This window comes from Onychomys torridus, chromosome 23 (assembly GCF_903995425.1).
Source record: "Onychomys torridus chromosome 23, mOncTor1.1, whole genome shotgun sequence".
Lineage (NCBI taxonomy): Eukaryota > Metazoa > Chordata > Mammalia > Rodentia > Cricetidae > Onychomys > Onychomys torridus.
In genome coordinates this window covers 51,989,514-52,014,073 of record NC_050465.1, presented here as the reverse complement: position 1 = coordinate 52,014,073, position 24,560 = coordinate 51,989,514, and the positions used below count along the sequence as shown (strand labels likewise).

At 38.4% G+C, this 24,560-nt stretch overlaps 1 pseudogene; it reads left to right on the top strand.

The window, feature by feature from the left end:
* LOC118573028 overlaps nt 1–17,504 on the top strand; it is a 195,384-nt pseudogene extending 177,880 nt beyond the window's left edge.
* Nucleotides 17,505–24,560: the final 7,056 nt, after the last annotated feature.

The following is a 24,560-nucleotide window of genomic DNA, read 5'->3' as shown; positions in this document are numbered from 1 at the left end:
AAGAAAAGAATAGAGAGCTTTGAATGGCAGGAATGGAAAGTAATTCTATTAATTTCTAAAAGTTTATTTTTTGAGAAACCTCTTTGTTCATATCTATTATCAGCTCAGCGATGGATGCCAAATGGATATAAAACAAAATCCCCACAGACTCAATCCACGTGAACTGAACACCCTGGATCTATGAGTAATTCCATTGATATTTCAAGATTCCTTTCTGAAAGGCCAACATTAATAAAGCTTTCCTCAGGATACATTGGTTTTTACCCCATTGTCAATTTAGATTCTAAGCATCAGTTATATCATTAACATAAATTTGCATATACATTAGGATTACATAAATGTCACTACAAAGTTAGCACAGAGCAGATAAAGAAAAACAGAAATTTAGATAAATTTCCTTCATTATGGTTTTTTATACAACAGCAGATTTTAACCTTGCTCAAGAGTTTCATGAATTAGAAACTTTGAACTAGGTTAGTCACTTCCCTAGACAAGGAATGTCCTTATCAATTTAGAGCACTTCTGAACACACTCCCAACATTTTAGAATCCCAGATGCCTTTTTCTCTATTTCCCTATCTCCACTAAGAAGAAAAAGAGGCTATAGTATAATTTTATGTATGGTACTGTCTTAATTTCACAAATAACTCAAAAAATTTACAATATTAAAAAGAGCATTTCATGAAAGACCATTATTGTGACCTGAGATTCTATTCTAAACTCCAAAAGACCAAACCAAATCCAAATGATATCTGATATCCCTAGTGCTGAACTCCATAGACTATGTCAAGCTGACACCCCGAGGAAGCAAATACACCTAGTAAAATAGGCTTTCCTTACAAAGCATCCCATGTTAATGTATAAGCCTTTCCTGTTGTTCTGCTTCTGGGTTCCCACCTGACTACAATTGTTCAGTGGGAACTCACATTATTCTGAGTTCCCACCTGACTGCAATTGCTCAGTGGGAACTCACATTCTATGCTGTAGAACGGGCTTGCTGGATTCATGAATTGCAAATAAGAGTGAACTAGATCTAGATTATCTGCTGTAATTTTGTATTTGGACAATAGTAGCATGCTTTGTGCCTTGCTACATCAACTTACCTGGGTTTTTTGTTTATCAGCCATACCAACAATGCTAGCTAGCTATTACCTTTTCCTATCCTAACCCTTTACATATATATATATATATATATATATATATATATATATATATACATATACATATACATATACACACACACACACACACACACACACACACACACACATATATATATATATATATATATATATATATATATATATATATATATATATAGTTTTTCCAGACAGGGTTTCTCTGTGTAGCTTTGTGCCTTTCCTGGAACTCACTTGGTAGACCAGGCTGGCCTGGAACTCACAGAAATCTGTCTGGCTCTGCCTCCCGAGTGCTGGGGTTAAAGGCATGCGCCACCACTGCCAGGCCCTAACCCATTTTTTAAGGAGAAGTTCTTGTTGTTCCTTTCGTTCAGATGGAGAAGCCCCAATCTAACTTGTCAAAACTGCCTCCTAAGTCTGCTATTTATTATTATTTAAACCTATTCGAAAAGACACTATCAGTCAAAAGTTAAGACTCCAGGATTTTAGGAAATGATTTTCCCTATATATGGTATGGTTCTCAGGAAGTTTTCTTAATCCATGGTACAATGATATATTCAGTTATAACTTTATAAATTCTGTTCCTACTTCATCCTGCTCTCCACTAAAACATACATTGTCGCACTTACAACAGTGACCATATTTGATGGTTCTTTCCTTTGTCAAACTCTCATTTCAGCTTGTGTGTTGCTAGTTTCCAACTTTCTCAGTCTTTTCCCTGGTCAGAATCTATATTTTGAATGCCTAAGGGCTCAGTTCTATGCCTACTTTATGCTCTGTGACCATGTAGTATCTTCAGTGACTATGGGTTTTAATATTCTATACACTTTATGATGGCTCCTAATTTAGGTCAGGGGTCTTAACTACTGCCCTGAGCCCAAGAATCTGCTATCAAATGTTGCCTTTTCTCATATTTATGCTCAGGAATCCAGCTGAATATTTTGTAGGCGCCTTGTGGTTAACGTGTTCAAAGCCACATTCTAGAATCCCTTCACAAAAGTGACTTATTTTGATTCTTTGTCAATTAATTGAAGTATATCACCATCACCCCCAGCTGCTGCTGAGGCCAATATTTTAACATAATACACAGTTTTCTCCCCTTTACTTGCCTTTATACAACAGCAAATCCTGAAAGATCAACATTAAAAAGTGTTCAAATGTATGCAATTTTCAACATGTCTACCACCACTACGATTCTATCCTTATGTGTACTTATTTTATATTTTGTGTGATTGATAATATTTTCATCTCCTTTTCATTCTCTTAATAGATTCCTTTGTATGAGGGTTGTTTTTAATATACATAAAACACATCAGTTAAGCACACAGCTTAAATTTCTCCATTTGCTTTCTGTCACATTTAACAATCATCAGCAGTGCTTCATGTCCCAGAAGGTCTTGGTCAAGCTGAGGCTAGCTCCCTGAGCTCATTTCCATCCTTTCCCTCTCTGGCTTCATTGACCTACCACACTAGCCAAAATGGCCTTCTTTCTTCCTCTCAAACTCTTTCTCACCTCAAGACATTTGTGTTTGCTATCTCCCCTAGAGTGAGTCCGCCCCCATCTGCTTACAACTGCAATACAACAAGCATATTCTTTTAATGGATCTCACTGAAAATATCAGGAGAGCTTTTTGACTACTTACTAAATCTAAACTAATTAAACAGGTTCTCTTTACTCAAACTACCTAAGCATTTTATATAACCCTATCCCAATATACTTTCTCCAGAGAACTTAACAAGCATCTAAAATTGTTGGTCTTATTTTATACTTGTTTCATCTTTGCCTCTCATCACTAGAATGTAATCTCTGCAAAAACAGAGATCTGGTCCCATCACTGAAGGACCTAGATCCACTGCCAATCAATGAATGTTTAATAAAAATTTATTCACTAAATGGATGAATGAATTTTTTGAAAGAGAAATCTAATAGAGATTAAATTTCTTGAGATATACATCTAATAAATACCATAACCAGGCTCATACCTATAGCGTTTGCCTGAGAATATTAACCTGACAAAACTATATGATTGGAATGATGACAGGTAGAGGCTCAGACATGCTATAAAAACAATTTTGATAGCAAAGAGAAAATTCAATGATGTCTAAAAACAGAATAAAGCAGAAAAAAAATGCACAGAGAGTAGAAATAGGCTCAGGAGACTTAGGAGAAATTGTCCTCAAAAGAAATGTCAATTTATTGAAGTGTGACAATTTACTGAAATGCTCATTTAGGGAGCACAATACAGAAATGAATTTCACAGAATTCCAGTATGGAGAACAATAGACAGGCCAGTTTCATTAGAATATCCATATAACCCTAGATGAAGGATGGTGTGGAAGTGTGTTTAAGACAGGGAAGTGATATGGTTTTAGTCAACTAAAAATAGTTCTCATGCACAAGAGAGAGATTATAATTCTGTTGATGGTGTTAGGACTGCTGAGATCCAATTTATATAGAAGAACATTCATTACTTTCAAATAGAAGAGTTTAATGATCTTGAGCATATTTCTGTAGTGAATACATATTCAAGATCATCATATATACATATACATACATACATACATATATATATACATATATATACATATATATATATATATATATATATATATATCACCTCAAAATTCCAGTTGTTAGCTCCACTCCTGATATCTCTATTCCTAACATCCACTGGATGTTTGATCCTAGGTATTTTGCTTGTTTTCCAAAAGTCATAGAAGTGGAAAGAAATAATTGCTAGTTTTGTGTGTGTGTGTGTGTGTGTGTGTGTGTACCTACTGATATTTAGCTAATACTATGGCTAGAACAATAGTGGAGATTAGATAAATAAGAATTATAATGTTACCTTTTTTCATTCACATCTCTTGTCTTACTGGACTGAAATCCAGGTACAGACTAATATTAGACATTAACTTTATATTTCTGTTATGCATTTTAATGTTATCTTTTTATTCTTTCATATACTACATCCCGACTGCCATTTCCTCCCCCTCCTCTCCTCTCACTCTTCCCCCACCTCCCTTCTCCCCCAGATCCACACCCCTGCTACATCTCTTGTCGAATGACTTCAAAGATTTGATCCAGTCACATAATCTGGCCTAAGAATTCCTTTGGGTGGCTCTTCTTACAATCTCTTTAATAAAGTTTCATAAATCATTAACTGCCAATCAGAAAGGGGTATACATGGAGACTCTTCTGACAATCTACATTTTACATAAATGTTCAAGTTTCATTTCTATAAGAAAAAAAGCAAAGACTGACTGTAGGCAAGCCTGTAGGAAATTTCTTAATTAGTGATTGATGGGGGAGGGCCAATGTGGATAGTACTATCCATGGGCTGGTGGTCTTGATGGTTTAAGAAAGCAGGCTGAGCAAGCCATGATGAGTAGACAAGTAAGCTGCACCCCTCCATGGCCTCTCCATTAGCTCTTACCTTCAGGATCCTGCCCTGTTTGGGTTTCTGTCCTGACTTCCTTCAGTGACCAACTAGGATGTGTTGTGTATGTGGAAGTGCAAGCCAAATATATCCTTTCCTCCCTAAAAAAATAAAAAATAAACAAAAATATAGCCCAGCAGTGGTGGCCCACACCTTTAATCCCAGCCCTCAGGAGATAGGTGGATCTCTATGAGTTTGAGGACAGCCTATTCTACAGAATGAGTTCCAGGACAGCTAGGGCTATGAAAAGAAATCCTGTCTCAAAAAACATACACAGAAAAGAATTACATTGCAATATGCAGACCTTCCTTTTCCTGTCACATTGTCAGGATAGATGTTTTGATAAATCTAATAAAAAGATAAGTAGAATTGATGTTTTGCTATTTTTATAGTCAACTCAGTGCCCTACAGGTTTTATTTCTGTGTTGGAGAGCTGTTAGTTACCACCAAGATATACATGCCACTATCTCACCATTAGGGTAATTGTGCCATCCTGGTTGTTGTGGTGTTTTACAAGTGCCATAGCCAGGTAGGACTACTGTTTGCCTCCCTCCCTTGGAAGCTTGCATGATTCCTTCTGGTATCATGAAACTAGTCCTCAGGGAAGAAGCTGTCAGATCAGATACACTTCATGTCTTCTGGGTTGGATGTCCAAAGTCAGCAATGCAGACTAACCCTTTACCTCAGATAGAAGGCAACAACAATAACCTAAAATATTCTGGGAGTCTCTTGGACATCCCTGCACAACCACATTAAAGAGGACTTCTCAGGCCTGGGGTTGGAATTTCTGTTAGGTGGTATATGGTTCTCAAGAAGAACACTGTCAGCAGAGATGGGAAAATTCTATTTAAACTATACATGTGTACACAGACTTTTATGTATTGAGATAGACAGATGATAGATAGATAGATAGATAGATAGATAGATAGATAGATACATACATACATACATACATCATACATACATACATACATGATAGATGAATGGATGGATAGATGATAGATAGATAGATAGATAGATAGATAGATAGATAGATAACAGATAGGTAGGTAGATAGACAGATAGATAGATAGACACATACATACATGATGGATGGATGGATGGATGGATAGATGATAGATAGATAGATAGATAGATAGATAAATGGATAGATAACAGATAGGTAGATAGATAGATAGATAGATAGATAGATAGACACATACATACATACATACATACATACATACATACATACATAGATGATAGATGGATGGATGGATGGATGGATGGATGGATATATAGATGAGAGATAGATAGATAGATAGATAGATGGATGGATGGATAGATGGATATATAGATGAGAGATAGATAGATAGATAGGTGGTTGGATGGATAGATAATAGATAGGTAGGTAGATAGATAGACAGACAGACAGATTACAGTAATATGAAGACATGACCTTTTCAGACAACCTTACTGTTGTTTTACTCTCTTCTCCCTTTCTTTAGTTTCCCTCCCTCTACATGGTGGCTTAAATAGGAATGGCCCACATAGGCTCTTAGACTTGAATGCTTGGTCATCAGAGAATGGTACTGTTTGAAATAATTAGGAGGTGTGGCCTTGTTGTTGGAAGCATGTCACTGGGGGTGAGTTTTGAGGTTTCAAAAGCCCATGCCAAGCCCGAGTTTCCCTCTCTTCCAGCTACCAGCAGATCTGGATATAGAAGTCTCAGTTATTTCTCCAGCACTATGTCTACCTGTGTGCCACCAGGCTTCCCATCATGATGGTAATGAACGAAACCTCTGAAAATGTAGGCAGTCCCCAAACAAATGTTTTTATTTACGTGAGTTGCTGTGGTCATGGCACCTCTCTACAGCACTAGAACACTGATTGAGACACGGTCCTCTCTTTAATTAAAGCCCCTATGCTATTTTTCCTATAGCCTTCTCCATAGCTCCTGAACCTTGCGATTTCCTTTTCAATTGCTCCTCCATCCCCTTTTGCTGGTTTTGGCAACTACTGCATGTAATATACTCACATCTGAAAGCTAAGAATCACAGATGGGTGACAATATGTGATGTTTGTCTTGGTCCATTCTTACTGCCATAAACATCCTCAAAGTTGATGGTAAGACCCTATTGCCAAAGACAATACTTAAATACACTACTGAACATGGAAAAGCTGAGCTGGTGCCCAACCAGAAGCTTCACCTTTAGTAATTAGTATTCATGGTGCTGGAGGGTACTCTGCATGTTACTTGAAGAGAAAAAATAATTCTCGGTATCAACCAGCTACAAACCCTGTAGCCTATAATAGTGAGTGACCCACATATGAGATCTACTGGCATGATAAAGACAAAGAATGTTAAGGAAATAACCAACCATTTTTCATTTGATTTAATCCCCACTCTATGAGATAGAACATATACATGACAAGGATAAAGTGGACAAGAACCTGAGACTAAGTATATCATGAGTCTATAGGAAAAAAAAAACAATATTTCTGCTAAGGAAACAGAGCAATAAAATTATTTCTAATGACATATTGCTATACCCATAGACTAGTGCCTTTATCAACATACATCAAAAAAGCCTCCTCTTACAGTAGTTGGGAATTGATACAGAGACCTGCAAATAGACAATGTGCAGACAATAAAAGTCTTTGGAGCACCCAGTCCAAAATGATCTTTAGCAAATTGTGGTGATATTGTTTTCCCCAAAATATTGTACACTCTAATAAACTTATCTGAGGTGAGAGAACAGAACAGCCACAATATTAAACATAGAGGTTAGGCAATGGTAGCACATGCCCTTAATCCTATCACTTGGGAGGCAGAGATGCATCCAGATCTCTGTGAGTTTAAAGCCACACAGGAAACAGCCAGGCATAGTGACTCAAGCCTTTAATCCCATGAAGTGAGCCTTTAATCTCAGGAAGTGATGGCAGAAAGCAGAAAGGTATATAAGGCATGAAAACCAGGAACTGGCTGGTTAAGCTTTTAGGCTTTTGGGCAGCAGTTCAGCTGAGACTCATTCTGGATGAGGACTCAGAGACTTCCAGCCTTAGGAAACTGGATCAGCTGAGGAATTGGCGAGGTGAGATGGCTGTGGCTTGTTCTGCTTCTCTGGTCTTCCAGGATTCACCCCAATACCTGGCTCCAGGTTTGTTTTTATTAATAAGACTTTTTAAGTTTCATGCTACAGCAAACCCCTCCCCTGAGGCTCAGGGATCTATGTATAAGAGGGGAAGAAGGATTCTGAGAGCGAGAGAGAAGGGTAACTCCAAGGAAATGGTGTCTTCCATACATGTTGAAGCCCACTAAGTTTCCTAGTGGCTGTTCCCAGCAGGACTGCATAAGAGGTTGATTGGACCACAGGCCTGGGTACCAGGTGTTTGTAAGGATCTAACTAGCAAGGGGGAGGTCTTTTGCTCCACCTCTTGGCATTGTTATAAATAGACCTTTGGAATAAAGTTCTGGGACCATTTAGATAAGGATCTAGGCCTGCTGAGTCTATCCTGTGTTTTTTCTCTCTCCCTTTATTTCTGAGTCTCTTATCCCTCATTCCTCAAGAGTTCTGGGGTAAATAATTGTAGGGGCTTGTCTCCCACACATACACAACAGGAGTGATGCACAGATGAACTCATAGGAACTGTGGCAGCTTACACAAGGTCCACACAGGTACAAGCGATACAGGGTTTCAGCACAAAGAGGGGAAGATAGGACAAAGGTTCACATTCTCAACCAAAAAGCTTTTGCAATTGATACCTACTGTCAAAGGTAAAATCAGTTTTCTGCAGTGGAGTGTCACTGGGTATATCAACCACACTCTAGGACAAGCCCCATGCCCAGGAGTACTTGTTGGTCAACATGAAACTAACTCCATAGTTGGTTTGTTGGCTATTTTTTGCATATTTTTTTTTGTTTTGGCATTCTTTATCTTAGTTTGTTTAATTTAATTTTTATTTTTGACTTTTTGTGGTTTTTATGAACTAGAGAAAGAGAGTACATAAATTTGACTGGGTAGGGAAGAGGGTAGAATCTGGAAGGAGTCAAAGGAGGCAAAATCATCAAAATATATTGTATGAAAAAATATTTCAAAGAAAAATAGAGAAAAGCTTATTCTGTCTCAATTTGTGTCTGGTTTCTGGCAGGGGATTCATGCTAGATGGTATCACAATGGCAGACACATGCACAGAGTATTATCATGACACAAGAATCTAAAGAGATTCTGACACAGGCATGTTCTTCACATGATAATCCAGATTTATCGAAACTGGGATGCCATGTAAAAAACATGATCCCTTCCAAGAGCAGCATGACCAAAATCCTAACACTTTTCATGAAGCCTCCATTCTGAAAAGTTCTACCACTGAATATTACCACCCTGAGGGCTGAGTTTCCAGATGAGTTTCTGGGAGCCATGGTCAAAACATCTCTAAACCATAACAATTACATTATCCTTTGGTCTTTTTTATGAGATTTAGCAAAGTGTCTTGGCATTCTTAGATTATTTTTGTCTGTCTATCTATCTATCTATCTATCTATCTATCTATCTATCTATCTATCTATCTATCTATCAAGACAGGGTTTCTCTCTGTAGCCTGGCTGTTCTGGAACTAGCTTTGTAGACCAGGTTAGCCTCAAACTCAGAGATTCACCTGCCTCTGCCTTCCAAGTGTTAGAATTAAAAAGGCATGGGCTACCATTGCCCAGCTCATTCTTTTCTTTCTTCCTTTCTTTTCTTTCTTCCTTCCTTCCTTCCTTCCTTTCTTCCTTCCTTCCTTCCTTTTTATTTCTTTCTTTTTTTGATACAGGGTTTCTCTGTAGCCATAGCTGTTCAGGAACTCACTTTGTAGACCAGGCTAGCCTCCAACTCACAGAGGTGCACCTGCCTCTGTCTCCCTAATGTTGGGATTAAAGATGTGCCCAGCTAGCTCATTCTTATTCAAAAATAAAAAGAACAATTGATAATCCAGAGTTATTCTGTGAGTATAATTTGATAATGTGTGTCTTAGAAAATTCACAAGTATGGAGGACAAAACATATTACACAGAGAAAAAAGGGACCTTTTGTATGTGCTTTCTTTACTATGTATAAATGCCTCTTTCCAGCCTCACCACATGGTACTTCAAAATTCTGATAAAAACTTATTACTCTGAAATCTTGAGACAGAGTGTATCCCTTAGTGGTCTGGGCCTTGCTATACAATGAGGTCAGCCTTGAATTCAGAGACTTACCTGCCTCTGCCTCCTGAGTGCTGGGATTAATTGACATGTGCAACTATGCCCAGTATAAATTCTAAGACAGAGTTTTTAAAGGTTTACTTTTATTTTCAATTGCATGTAGCAGGAATCTTAAAAGTTCTTATCAATAAAATTAAACCTGGGGCCAGTTATTGGGATGACCATTGGAAGATGAGAGAGACATAACAAGACACAGCTAACTCACCTCACCAGTTCCTTAGCTGATCATGTCTTCTCAGACTGGATGCTTCTGTGTCCTCATCCGAATGGGTCTCAGCTGAACTATTGCTCATATCCTAAAAGCTTAACCAGCCAAATGCTTCTAGTTTCTCGTCTTCATGCCTTATATATCTTTCTACTTTCTGCCATCACTCCCTGGGATTAAAGGCTCATTTCTTGGGATTAAAGGCATGAGTCACCATGACTGGCTGTTTCCAATGTGGCCTTGAAACTCACAGAGATCCAGAGGGATTTCTGTCTCTGAAATGCTAGGATTAAAGGTGTGAGTGCCACCATTTTCTAGCCTCTGTATCTAGTGGCTGTCTGTTCTCTGACCCCAGATAAATTTATTAGGGTGCACAATATTTTGGGGAACACAATACCACCACATTTGCATGTATGTCATGTTGCAGGAACATACGCATGCAGTGCCCTCAGAGACCAGAAGTTTTCTATCTCTCTGGAACTGGGGTCACAGACTGCTGTCATTCACAAAGTATGGGTGCCGGGAGCTGAACCTTGGTCCTCTTCAAGAGCAGTACTCACTCTTAACTGATGAGCCATCTCTCCAGCGTTCCCCCTTTATTCATGGATTTTCTGTTTACATTTAACTCATTCAATAACAATATAATGTGAACATGCATGATTATATGAACACACATATCACCTAGACAACTTCATGACAAAATTGACTTAAATGATGTCAATTATTTTGGCTTCACCCTAACCAAATTATATTATTTTATTTCTGATGCTACTTGATTTCCAATGGATTTCTAGGGTAAATCTAAAATGTTTTTAGTGCATTTATCCTACTAACATCACAGATTACAAGTACAATATACTATAGTCTCTATGATTTGAGCAAATAAATGCCTTCTTCCCTCTGATGGGCATCAGTGAAGATCATTGTACAGGATGTACAGAAGGTGAAAATGGACATTCTTTCACTCTATACCATCATACAGTTGAATGGTGCCAAATACAGAACGATCTGTATTTTCTTACGCATTTTTAAAAATTTTGTGATGTTTTTGTTTTGTTTCCCTATGTAGTCTAGGCTTGCCACAAACCTGCCTTGCCCTTCTGACTTCTGCAGTTTGTAGGGTTGCACCTTGTGCTGATTCTTCAGCAATGTGTAATTGAGAAGAGTGAATGTCCAAGCAGCAGGTACAGAGGAAAGGAAGTGAGTGGCTAACTCTGAGAACAAGTGAGAGAACCTTAAAACGTGAAAGGGGGGAAAGAGGAGTAAAAAGAAGATTGTGATAATGGGCAATACAAGAGGAAAAAAGAAAGTATTGTGTAGCCCCGAGGGTATTGATGAGTTTAGGATTATTTTGGTACATGAACAGAGCCCACTATTTTGGACCTTTCTAAATTGGAAGAGCAAATATGTTTGAAATTCAAGTGAAATTTCAAGATTATACCTCCCAGAAGTGGAGGATTGTATTTCAAGTAAGTATAAGCTGATATATTGGGTGTTGAATAGAAGTGTTGATGGACAGACAGAATCTTCTTCCTCATGATTTTTAGAATATTTTCATCTGAATTGTGTTAAGTGAAGAGATTTTAGACAACAAAATCAAATCGGAAAGAACAAAGACAGGATGCTTCTCTCATGACTGACCCTGCTCACAATAGAAGAAGAGGATAAAACCTGTCAAGTTCCTCAAATTCAGAAAGCATCTTCCCTAGGAGTCACAGCACATATTTCACATGGTGTTTCTGTATTTCCCTTGAATAGTGTTTATTTGGCTCTGTTCTTCAACAGAGCTAAGCCCTTTCAATCTGTGTTTTAAAATCCCAATTCTGACATGGCTTTTTTTTTAATACTCCCAAGTGTTCTCATGATTCCAGACCTTTCATTTTTCTTCCATCTTATCTTAAGGCTGGAAGAAGTTTATAAGAAGTTTATCATATTATTAGACAATGGAGCAGAACAAGATAGAAAATCAAGCCTCAGCACTCAATATTGTTTTGCAGGGAAAACGAGGCAAGCTATTTTATTATGCGACTAGAGAATGAAGATAACGTCCCAGGTACTATATTTCAGGAACTGAAAAGTGTAGATATAGTTAATTAATGACAAAAGGACCCAAAGTATAGCAAACAGATTGGAAAACAAGTGTTTCAAACAAATGCTTAAAGACTAAATCCTTAGAGAAGAGATTCACTAAGCAAACATCAGGAACTTGTAGAATAAATAAAATTCTGATGTGCTATATGGATGGGAACCATAATAGAATGTTCTATATGGTAATATGAAAGTCAATCCAGTTGTCTTTTGACATATAAACACTTGCATTTCCATTAACATAAAGATACACTGCAATTTAATCCCAGCCTATTTTGATAACTGTGCCCATCAATTTATGAGACTGGGTCTTCTCTCAAATCACATTTCTATAGTAACTATAACGTGTACTGTTTTCAAAAGTAGCAAGGAGGGCAGGGGATTCAACCTCTGTCATCTTCAAAGCTCTTCACAAATAAAGTAAGGCTGAGGGACTTATTTCTTGTCACCCAAATAAACTGCAAGAAAAATTAGGTTGAGTCTATCAAATTTCGGTTTCAGCTTTTACTTGGGAAATAAATGTATTTCAGCTAAGATTCGTGAGTCTATTTTGAATTCAATTAGCCACATTGAGCATAAAATGTGTGATACAGTTTGTCCTGTGGTATTTATGGATATAAAACACAGCTGATGTGATCATTCAGCTGCATGCTCTGGACCTTTACTGCATGCCTCGAGTGGATAATACGAGGCACAAGAGATACCACAGGGAAAATGCTCTCATTTGCTCCACATGCAGGACCCAAAGCCCTGTTCAATTATAAAAGGAAATGGGCATATTAGGGGGAAAGCATCGGCCTTGAGCAGGAGTTTTGCATTCGGATGAACCACTTACACTAGCTACTAACCACAGAGCTCAACTTCAGAACAACCTAGCTTCAATTTTGTCCACTTACATGCTTAGTCAGATAATAACATGTTTTTCAGAAAGATAATTAAAAACTAAAAACTCGTCATCATTCTTTAAATCATGTTTCTTTTTGCTCTCTGGCTTGATTCTTCCTGTCCCTGACTTCCACCACTATGTAGAATGAAGCAGATGTCCCTTCACCAGGACTATGTTAATTTTTTTTTTTTTTTTTTTTTTGGTGAAGCAACTATACAGCTTCTGTAGACAATCTTCTTCTTCATGGAGCCCATTATTAAATAAGAAAAGAATGAATGTTGATGTTAACAATAAAGTCTAATTGAGACTAGCATTAAAAATATTCAGATTACTAAATTGATGATGTAATCTAAAGAATTTATTCAGCACAGAACTTTGATTCTGATTAGCATTGTTGGAGACAATTATCTTTCCTTATTCTATAGATGTTTGGTTTGACAAATAATGATTAGGACATCATACTTGGGTCACTATTTTCTCACTTACAAATGAACACTTCTAATGTAATTAAAACATTTTTTTAAAAAAGTATGTCCTGTTTATATTATCAATATTAAACAATTCTCAAATTTAAACTATCCTGAAAATTTATGCCTGTTACACTTAATCTGTATAGCTAATTACTTCACAATTGCTTCAATTTGTAAACTTCTAGGTATGGTTTCAAAAGCAAGCTGCTGGAACATGGGCAACCTATCAAGAGCTATTTTAAAAAACAAAACAAAACAAAAATCTTGACTCTCCCTCCCCCAATAGCCATCAATTTCCAATAGCTCTCAGATAGAGATGAAACTTTGGGATCCCTCGCCAACACATGCTGTATCTAATCAGAATGATCATGTTTAAAGGTCCTGGTGGCAGGGACAGGGAGTAAGGGGCCAGAAAGATGGCTCATGGACAAAGATGCTTACCATTAAGACTGATGATCTGAGTTCCATCCACAGAACCCATCTGGCAGAAGGAGAAAATAGATACTTGCAAGTTGTCATCTGATCTCTGCATATGTCATGCCCATACCCTCCTCTACACACACACACACACACACACACACACACACACACACACACACACACACATACACACACACACTAAAAAAAATCAAGGTTAAAAATAATAATGGCAATATTTTTTAAAAAGAAAAAGTAGGGATTTGGGAATAAGAAAATGTTTCACATTTTCTGAAACCAATATGTTATTTTCTATCGGACATTTGTGAGGAACATCTGCAAAAGAAAGGAAAGAAGGAAGTTGAGTGGAGCACCTAGCAGCCTTGTCTAATTACTATAATGATCAAAAGTGCCTTTGGTGAGAAGACAGGAGGCTGCAGCAGCCAGAGAACTAACTGTGCTTTGTGCAACACTCCAAATAAAACACTTTCCTCCTGTTATATAAAGTTTGTCCCAGTTTGTTCGACACAAGCTTACAGAGTCAAGCCAAACTGCTCTAGTCAAGAAGCAAAGCTTTGGGATACTAACAGAAGCAAAGTCCTTTAAAATCCTTGCAGCAGGTACAATTCATTTCTGATGTGTTTCCCTAGAGTCAGTCAGCTTCTGAATGTTAAAACTGTCCAGTCTTATTTTCTACACCAAGGACATCAGAAAATCCTGTTGATACTCTATACAATACTAAAGAAGAATAGAACTCAAAGTAACCCTGTATTTTTCACATATTTTCCTGAAAGCTTAAATGACAAAAATAATTTGGAAAGTTTACATCATTTATTATAGGATAATATCAAAGATACAAAACTCTACCTTGCTACTGCATGGTCTACCCCCTTTGAGCTTTTAATGGAATAGCTACAAAGCAATAGGAGAGAGGGTCATACTTTCTTTTCTTTTTTTTTTAACTTTAAGCTATTTTTTTCTTACATTGTCTCCAGGTAACTCCATCTGCTTCAAAGAATAAATCATGCTCATCACTTATCTTACATTCTTGATGAATCCCACACAGATATATCAGTTTGGCTAGGAAATACACTGATAACTAAACTTGAAATTTTTATTACATTTATATCAAACTGTGCCATCTGATGAGGGTTGAAGTCTTGATACTCATGTTTCATTTAATCCTATCATATACTTAATTGTTAGATCTGCTAAAACAGATCCAACAAGGGACACACCACCAAAGAACCTATTAGTACCTCAAATGCTGAAGTAGGAATTTTAAATGGAAATTTTATGATTTTAACAATTCAGATGTTGACATTCAGAATATTTTTGTGTGGCATATTTGAATTTAGTAGATTGGAGAAACCAGATTACATTGCTGGGACTTCCTCTTATGCAAGGTTGCCATAGGATTCAGTAGGTTTTGGAGGGTCAAGGGACTGGAAGCTGATTTCTTTTATCTGCCTTAAAAGTGGGGCTTGCTTTAGAAAGTGGTGCTAATCAAACAGGAAGTCCACACATATATGAACTTACAGAGACTGTGCCAGCATGCACAGGACCTGCATAGCTTGAAACCAGACAAAATCCCAGCACCAAAACAGGAAGTTTAGATAGCTCCACATCTCCTTGAGGAGCTATTTGCAACTGCAAATGGGAAGTGGAAAACACTTTTCTTCAATGGAGTGTCAGTGGGTATGTCAACCAGGAAAGCAGAAAGAGACAGTTGCTGGGGGTGGGGGGAGCAGGAGAGAGCAGAATAGCAGGGTACAAGTGATCTGATTGGGGGAAATCAGAAAGGAGGGGGTGGGCTTAATTACGGAGGAGGAGGGGAGACAAATACAAAAGAAGAAGGGAAGAGGGTGAAATTATTACAGTAGGGATGTCAGAAAAAGGCATGAGAAACTCTACCATTAATTATCTACCTAAAAATACCTATAAGGCATGTAAGTTGGTATATAAATATGCATGCATACATAGTTTAAATTAGAATTTCTGATCGGTACTAAAAATGCAAGAGCCAAGGACTAACAAGAGCCGCAAAAAGCTCTCTTTTCAGTTGTTGGTCAGGGTTGTCCCAGAGCCCCCCAAACATTCCATGCTACTGCTATTGCTCTTGGTTGTCCATTCCCACCCCAGAGGTCTTAAATTCCTCCCTGTTGCTGGAGACACCATGCACTTCAGACACAGCCCCAGAGGTGCCTGAGTTGGAACTGACCTGAATGCCTCCTTTCTGAGGACTAGCTTTCATGGTGCCAGAACGTCCCATGTAAGCTTGCAGAGCACAGCACTCCACAGTCCTACCCTGCTATGGCAAATATTGTTATGCTATGTCTTTTTAAGGACAAGTTTAAGGACCAGCATAGCATAATAATCCCAAGGGTTCAGTGGTGGCATGCTTATGTTGGCCATAACCAATAGCTGTCTAATTGGACATACCTGCTCAACAGAAGGGCAATTGTGTCTGGTACCAGAAACTTAGCCAACTACCCAGGGCTAATGAAGTTATGGATCTTGGAGAAGAATCTACAACTAATAATTTACTAACCCCACATAATCCCTAACTACATTCTAAATACTTGCCCTTATAGCCACACATCAGGGTTGTCCTCACCTTTGCATCAATGAAATCTCTTTTTGCAACAAACAAAGACCATTACAAAAAAGCCACAACCAACTAAAAGGCAGGAATGTGAATCACAATCCCAGTAGCTATATCTACAACACAATTCCCACACTTAAGGCTCAGAGTCTATTGGAGAAGAGAGGATAGAAAGATTATAAGAGCCAGAGGAACAGAGAGTTTGCTGTAAGACTGTGTTTCCTAGGAGTCTCACAGTATTTCTATATACAATAAATTTTAAAAGCATATAATAATACTCTTCTCACCCTGGAATAAACTTTTAGATCGACTTGGATTTATTTAATTAATTATAGATGCTGAGATTTTAGTAAACAAAAAATTTAGCTCCCTGGAAGTTCACCACATAATCAATACCTATGCTTTCAGTCATCCATTAAAATGTACATGTCACTAGAGTCAAATCTTTAATTTGCTGAAGGAAATAAACTTACATACCAATGCAACCGTAGCAGGTGACAGCTAGCCCTATGTAGTTATATAACTCATGAGGCAAAGATATAGGCTTTCGTTTTCCTTTTGACTGCCACCATGCCATTAGACTAAGGAAGACCTGCAAACCCCAGAGCCACAGAAGCAATGGCCACTGCCACATCAGTAAGCATGACAAGCCCCCGGGTATCCCGGGGGAATGCTGGAGGCATGCATCATCACAGGATCAACTTCGACAAATACAATCTGAGTTAGTTTGGGAATGTTGGAATGAGGCATTACCACTTAAAGAGGAACCGGAGCTCCTGCCCAACTGTCAAGCTGGATAAATTGGGGACACTGGTCAGTGAGCAGATATTGGTTGATGCTACAAAAGAACAACAACAACAACAACAACAAAAGACTGTAGCTGCTCCCATCCTTGATGTAGTGCGATTGGGCTACTGCAATGTTCTGGGAAAGGGAAAGCTCCCTAAGTGGCCTGTCATTGTGAGGGCCAAACTCTTCAGTAGAAAAGCTGAGGAGATGAAGGGTGTTGGAGGCGTCTGGGTCCTGGTGGCTTGAAGCTGCCCGGGAAGGTATATTAAATTCTAACATTTTCAAAAACTAGGAAAAAATAACAGCGCAGAGTTTCTTGGCACTTTGGTGAGCTAATCTGCCTGTTGTCTTGTGCAGGTTTGTACTTACAGCCTCCACAGTAGTCAACAAGTTTCTCGCTTTATGCATCTCGAAATTATGTACTTGTGCTGTTCAAACAGAGCATTTTCATGTTTCTCATTTTAAAGACTAGAGAGTTCTGGGTATTTGGCTCAACTTCTATCTCCTCCCTTTTCTCTTTTACATAGTTTAAATTTTAGATCAACAGTAGTGCCATCTTCTAACACAGAGATGGAATTGGGGATTTAGCTCAGTGGTAGAGCGCTTGCCTAGCAATTGCAAGGCCCTGCGTTCAGTCCTCAGCTCTGGCAAAAGAAAAAAAAAAGAAAGAAATTTTCCTATTACTCTTTTTATAGGTAGGTGCTAAATGTTTTCTTTGTGTGTTTTAGTGAGTACTGAGCACTATCTGTTTTTATACTTTTAGCATACCCCAGCTTCTTTCTGCAGCTACTTAAGTAGGGTGGTTTGAAGGTTCTTAAAAGGTAGCCTCCATCTCTCTGAACAAAAAATGTTTCTCCCGGGGTTGGAGAAATGGCTCAGAGGTTAAGAGCACTGACTGCTCTTCCAGAGGTCCTGCATTTCCCAGCAACCACATGGTGATTCACAACCACTTACAATGAGATCTGGTGCCCTCTTCTGGCATGCAGGCATCCATGCAGGCAGAACCCTGTATACATAATAAATAAATAAACAAATCTTAAAAAAAAAAAAGATTAGGCTTTTAAAAAAAAAATGTAACTCCCAACTACTCCACTGAAGGAGAGTAGAGTAGAAAGTGAAGCTTATAAGACCTTACCAAAACAGCTGCAAATTTAATGAATCAAATAAAAAAGAAAGAAAGAAAAGAAAAAAGATTGTCAAAAAGGCAGACTGGAAATCCAGCTGAGAGCACTGTGTCCATTGTGCTCCATTGGTACAGGTTCTGGGGCACTCCAGGGCATCTGAAGGTGACATACGGCATTACAACATTGAAGTACGCACCAAGGTTTAAGATGTTGATGAACTTAACACATGATTTTGTATTTAGAACTAGTTGCAACAGATGGAGCCAGTATGAGAAAGCCCACATTGTGCAGATGAGCCATGTGTGACATAATAGTCACAACCCTTTGTACAGAGGGCCCATTTGAGCTACTAAACTCTCCTTGTTCGTTTCTCTTTTTTTCCCCTCAGAAGCACATCCTTTCGTCATATATTCTCTCAAGATAGGACAAAAAGATAAGGAAATTATGGAGACGTGATAATGGAAGAGAACTAACTCCTTATCCTGGAATCTCACTGAAAATTTTTACTAGCTGAGGGACGCGAATTCTATCTAGCACGATCAACATTTCTGTTAAGGTTACTAACTTAGAAATAATATTCTTTTTATATATAGCTATTTTATGTTAAATTAGCAGTAAGCCAGACTTAAGGCTTGAATGTGTATGGCTTCGGATAAACCTCACTGCTTTCTCCAGGCATATTAAATTTGTTAGCTGTAGGATATGCTATATTTCCACTTCCTGGAGATCCTATCAGATATCCCCCAGAAACTGCCCAATCATCTCATTTAGGTTCCTTAGCAATGCCTTGATGATAGTAACATCACAATCCACCAAAGTTCTATACATGGGTATTATAAAAACCAATGCCCCGGTACTCTCCTTTGAGGAGCCCATACTCATACATGGATAGCGCCTACTTTCTGATACTCCTCTGTAATTCCTTTTAGGTGCCTCTCTTTCTCTTAATCCTCATGCTTGAGTCTATAGTTAAATACATTAATAAAGCTCAAACTCTGTTTCTCGCTTTATGAACTGATTAGTCCTTAAATTCTTTTCTACTACAAAGCCGCCACACTTGGCTTGATTCCATCTATGTGGCTCAGGCGGATTCAATTTTCCAGTTTAGAACAACCCAGAATGCTACCAGGTGCCTACAAACCTGCCAATATCACCACAATAATGTCCCAAATCAGCTGTAATTATTTACAAGTTAAAAGGAGGGCAGTAAAGTGCTGTGGATATCGCTCTGTGAAAATAAAGTTCTGATTGGCCAGTGGCCAGGCAGGAAGTATAGGCGGGACAAGAGAGAAGAGAATTCTGGGAAGTAGAAGGCTGGAGAGAGACACCGCCAGCCGCCGCCATGAGAAGCAACATGTAAAGACACTGGTAAGCCACAAGCCACGTGGCAAAGTATAGATAAGCAGAAATGGGTTAATTTAAGATAGAAAAAGTAGATAACAAGAAGCCTGCCACAGCCATACAGTTTGTAAACAATGTAAGTTTCTGTGTGCTTTCTTGGTTGGGTCTGAGCGACTGTGGGACTGGCAGGTAAGAGGGATTTGTCCTGATTGGGCCAGGCAGGAAAATCTAACTACAGTAAAGTGCAGCATGGCTGTATTGAATGTTCCAAATGTACTGAAAGTTCTGAATGGCAGGCTGTATAACGACCCTGGCATCTTAAATCTTGGCGTGTGAAAATATGAGCATCTGATGGTGAAGTGGACTTTGTAGGTGTGATTATATTAAGGATCGAGAAGGGGGGAAATTAGCCTGTGTAGTGTGGGTGGCTGTGAAGTATAACAACAGCTCCCTCACAAAAGGGAGAGAGAGAGAGATTGGGCTGTAAAGAGCAGAAGAGGGCGATGTGGTAATTAAAGTGGGATGCAACTCTGCCAACTTTGAAGAAAAGAGCCAGGAGCCAAAGAATGCAAAAATTATGATTCTATGCCAGGTGGGGGTGGCGCACGCCTTTAATCCCAGCACTCGGGAGGCAGAGCCAGGTGCATCTCTGTGAGTTCAAGGACAGCCTGGTCTAGAAAACAAGTTCCAGAAAACGAGTTTCAGGAAAGGCATAAAGCTACACCGAGAAACCTTGTCTCGAAAAACAAAAAACAAACAAAAACAACAACAACAACGAAAAGGTAGAAAGAAAAAACCGGCTTTAGTATCTGGAGAAGTTCCTAGTTCTACTGGAGAGATAGTCAAATTGTTGCTTTTTAAACCATCACGTCTGTAGACTTTTGTTATAGCAGCAATAGAACACTCATACAGTATTAGCCACATGGACTGTTAAATATTTTAACCCTACCCACTACCCAAATCTGTGCATTTTATAGGCAACAGTGTTGGAGAACAAGGGAGTAGCAATGGATGGCATTAGGTCAAGTTTTATTCTGAAATCCTAAAGATTAGGGTTAGGGTTAGGGATAGTATGTTTATATGTAGTCTCTCTGTCTCTGTCTCTCTCTGTCTCTCTCTCTGTATGTATGTATACATATATATGCAGGTAAATTTTTATTTTTGAACTTAAAATATAATTATAGCTTTCCCCTTCCTTTTCTCCCTCCAGTTCCTCCCATGTACAATTGTATAACCAATGGGGAGATTCTTCCCTGGGGAAAACTGATTCTCAGATTCTCAGCATTCCTTATGTGACTGCACTTCTTTATCCAGGGTTGGAGTTCCATGAGATTTCACCCTTCCCTGTTAGCATGTCTGTTATTGTCAACTTTATTCAGGTCTTGTTTAGACAGTCTTGTTGGTTATCTATTAATTAAAGCAATTACCAGCATGGCACAGTATCCCTAAGGATGAAATAGTGGCATACATATCTTGCTAGTAAACTTAAACCGTATTATTGATCTTAAGGCCCACTCAACAAGAGGGAAAACCATGCCTGGTACTGAAAACCTGGGCAACTTCCTCTGTAGAAGGAAAACCTATAACCTCCACTTTATGAAAACAGCATAATTCCAAACTACATTCTAAATGTTCACCCCTATATACACAAAAAAGCATAGGTATCATCCCCCATCAAAGAACAGTTTCTTGACAACAGATAGAGACCATTAGAAAGAAGATATCTAAAAGAATCTAAAAGCCTGGGAAGGAGACAACAGAAAATGCCATAACTGACAATCACAACTTGTTAGCATTGTAGAGCGCCTTTGACTCTGTCAAGTACACAAATATCACGATACTAGGTTATGTGTTCTCAAGGAAGTAAGCAGCATCTGGCCTGAGAGCGGGGTGAGCCTTTCCTCCCTTTTGCCTCCTGTGAAATACTTTACATACAGAACAGTGCCAGCAAGAGTGTAAAACAAAAACCACAAAAACGAAGTTGTAGCACTTTTCCTTTTCAAAGAAAAAGGCAAAGCAGAACACACAGAATATCATGGTCCTTCCTTCCTTCTTTTTTTGGTCAGAAATGAATGCCCCCTAGTGGCCAGCGTTTGTCACTTCACTTTCGTTCAGCGGATGGAAAAAAATCCTCGTGGGCTATACAAAGGAAATAAAAGAGCCCTAGCCTAATGACAGTTAATAATCTAGCAATAAAGGTGGCTGTGCCCTTATCATCTAAATATATATTATGATCCATGCTAGTTGACAGTAAGATTATATACTTATATTTTAAAGCCCCTCTCAAATGAACATGTCAGGAATATAATTTAATGCAGCATTTACAGCGGGAAGATGCTGAATGCAAGTAACTGGATGCAATTAATCAGGAAAGGTTCTGGGAGGGGGTGAGTTTTAAGGTGTTTTAAACAAAAGAGAGGCACGGAGGGTGTGGCAAAGGGGAAAAGAGGCATTTCTACAATCACTGAATCCAGAGCTCACAGGAAAAGGACGCCTGTAAGGGACCGGGTACTTTCCCACATCCTATATGGAGTGATGATGTCAGGGACAACTCTGTGGTGTAAGCTGGACGTATCAAGTAGAACAGAGTACTTTTTAAAAAGCCTATGGTGGCACTTTGTGTAGGAGCAAGTGCTAGGTCCCCCCACTAAATCATTGCTGGCATAATCAATGTGGCCGCTGCCGCGTCTAAGTGTGTTTTTCGACATTTGCTGCCTTAGCACATTGCCAGAGCTATTTCTTCCTCTCCTTCACCAGCACACCACTAAAATGCTCCGGTAATCATCCTGTACTGAACGCGAAGGCTGTGTCCGTCCTCCTCGCCGTGGTCAGCTGTGCCGATGGCCTTCTGAGTTTAATGGCTTGTAATCACCATTCCCTCCTTAAACTGTGTAACTTCCGCGACTGAAAGTAAGCAGTGTGCTTTCCAAAAGACTTCTCGAGGAGAAACAAGGAAGTGAAGCAAGGTTATTGGTACTCACGCCAAAGAGAAAGACACTGACAGTGCTGGTTCAGCCTCTTGACTGCAGGATTGAATTAAAGGCACAAGCCAAGGCTTTTCCTGAGCCTTGACCTGATGGGGCAGTGTGAAGTAACCTTATTCCTCATCCGTGTCAGATGGAGCAGGGTCATTGTGAAGGCAAGGCAAATTTGGCTATTTATTTCCTTTAATACAATCAATTATTATGACAGTTCATCAAGGTTGGGGGTAAGTGAAATTCTAAGGCTGCTCAGTCTATAAAAATCCTATTACTTCTGGCTCTGTAGATTAGCGTCAGCATGAGCCTATTCAAACACTCTTGACCTCACCAAGAGAAAGAAATCCAAATGTAAATATCAGTCAATATATATCATATGTCAAGTTCTCATCTGTCTTTGAAGACTGTAATGCAGGGGGTCTATTTACCAATAAATGAAATAATATAAACAATTTGTAAAAACAAGCAAAAATACCAACAAACACAATTCTGGGTATTCTGGGTAGACGTTCACTGCCTCTGAAAAGTGAACATTATAAGAATGTCCTCAGAGCAAATATCATTAATTTTTTTACAGAAGAGGAGGGGAAACTTGATTGGGCTGGGAAAAAATAATTAATTAATTAATAGGTGTTGTTGAAGTGAGTAAAATCTGTATAAAAGATAAAAGTTCACACAGAGAACTGTTGCGGTGGGTGAACTGCTTGCTGTGGGAACATGAGGACCCGAATTCTATTCTGCAGCACTCACAGAAGAAGCTGGGCGGGATGCAACTGTAATCCTAGTGTTAGGAAGATTGGAGACAGGAAGACCTCAGAGGCTTGCCCATAGATTCAGCAGAAGATCGTGCTTGAAAAGTATAAAATGGGATAGATTTAATCATGTATGGATTTATGTGTATGAAATTCTCCAACAATAAAAAGTTAAAAAAATAAATAAAAATAAGGTGAAGAGTTATTGAGGAAGACAACCACCACCATTGACCTCTGAACTTGTATGCTCATGCATAAGTGCACATACCTGTAAGCACATGCACACAGATATGTACACTCTTCCACAAACAGAAAAGGAATATAATTTTAAACCAATGAGGTCTCTAAGTTAAACATCTACTTACTTGCATAATAGGAAAGTACTGTGATTATTCATAACACGGTGTACAGTTTCTGTGGCATTTTCCAGAAGACTGTATCTCATAAGTGTATGTATTCCAGATTTTTTTTTCTACCTTAGATGTTAATTATTCCTACATCAACTGGGCATGTACTGGTAAAAATATCCCATAGACCATCTTTAGTTGATAAAGAAGTCTACTACTGACATCTTTACTAAGGCATGCATTAAACTATAAGACTGTTATGCTTTGTAAGAATTTTTGATAAAATGAAAAGATCAGAATCCTCATCATGTGTTATAAATATTTTCTCTTTTATATCCTTTAATACCATTAGGGAAATATTTGTGCACATTATTTTTTCTTCATTCTAATTTGTTTCCTTTTCCTTAAGAATGTAACTTTATAGATAGTAATAGGATAAACCACTAAGTCTTTCTTTCCTCAGATTAAATTACTATTAAACTATTTTTAGAAATTGTAATATTAAAGCATGGGGGATTAATTTTGTAATAAGAAATGAGGTTAGGATCCTGTTTAAAATATTTTCAAAAAGTTAGCTAATTATCTTAGCATGATTTAACATTGCAAATATTATTTGTTCTCATTGTTTATAATAATGGGACTATTAGATTATAAATACTGGCAATATATAGTTAATCACTTTCTTGGGATTTTCCTGTTTTCGTGGCCTCCCTTTGCTCACACTCTCTTTGTTCGTGAAGGTTATATGAACCCCCACCCA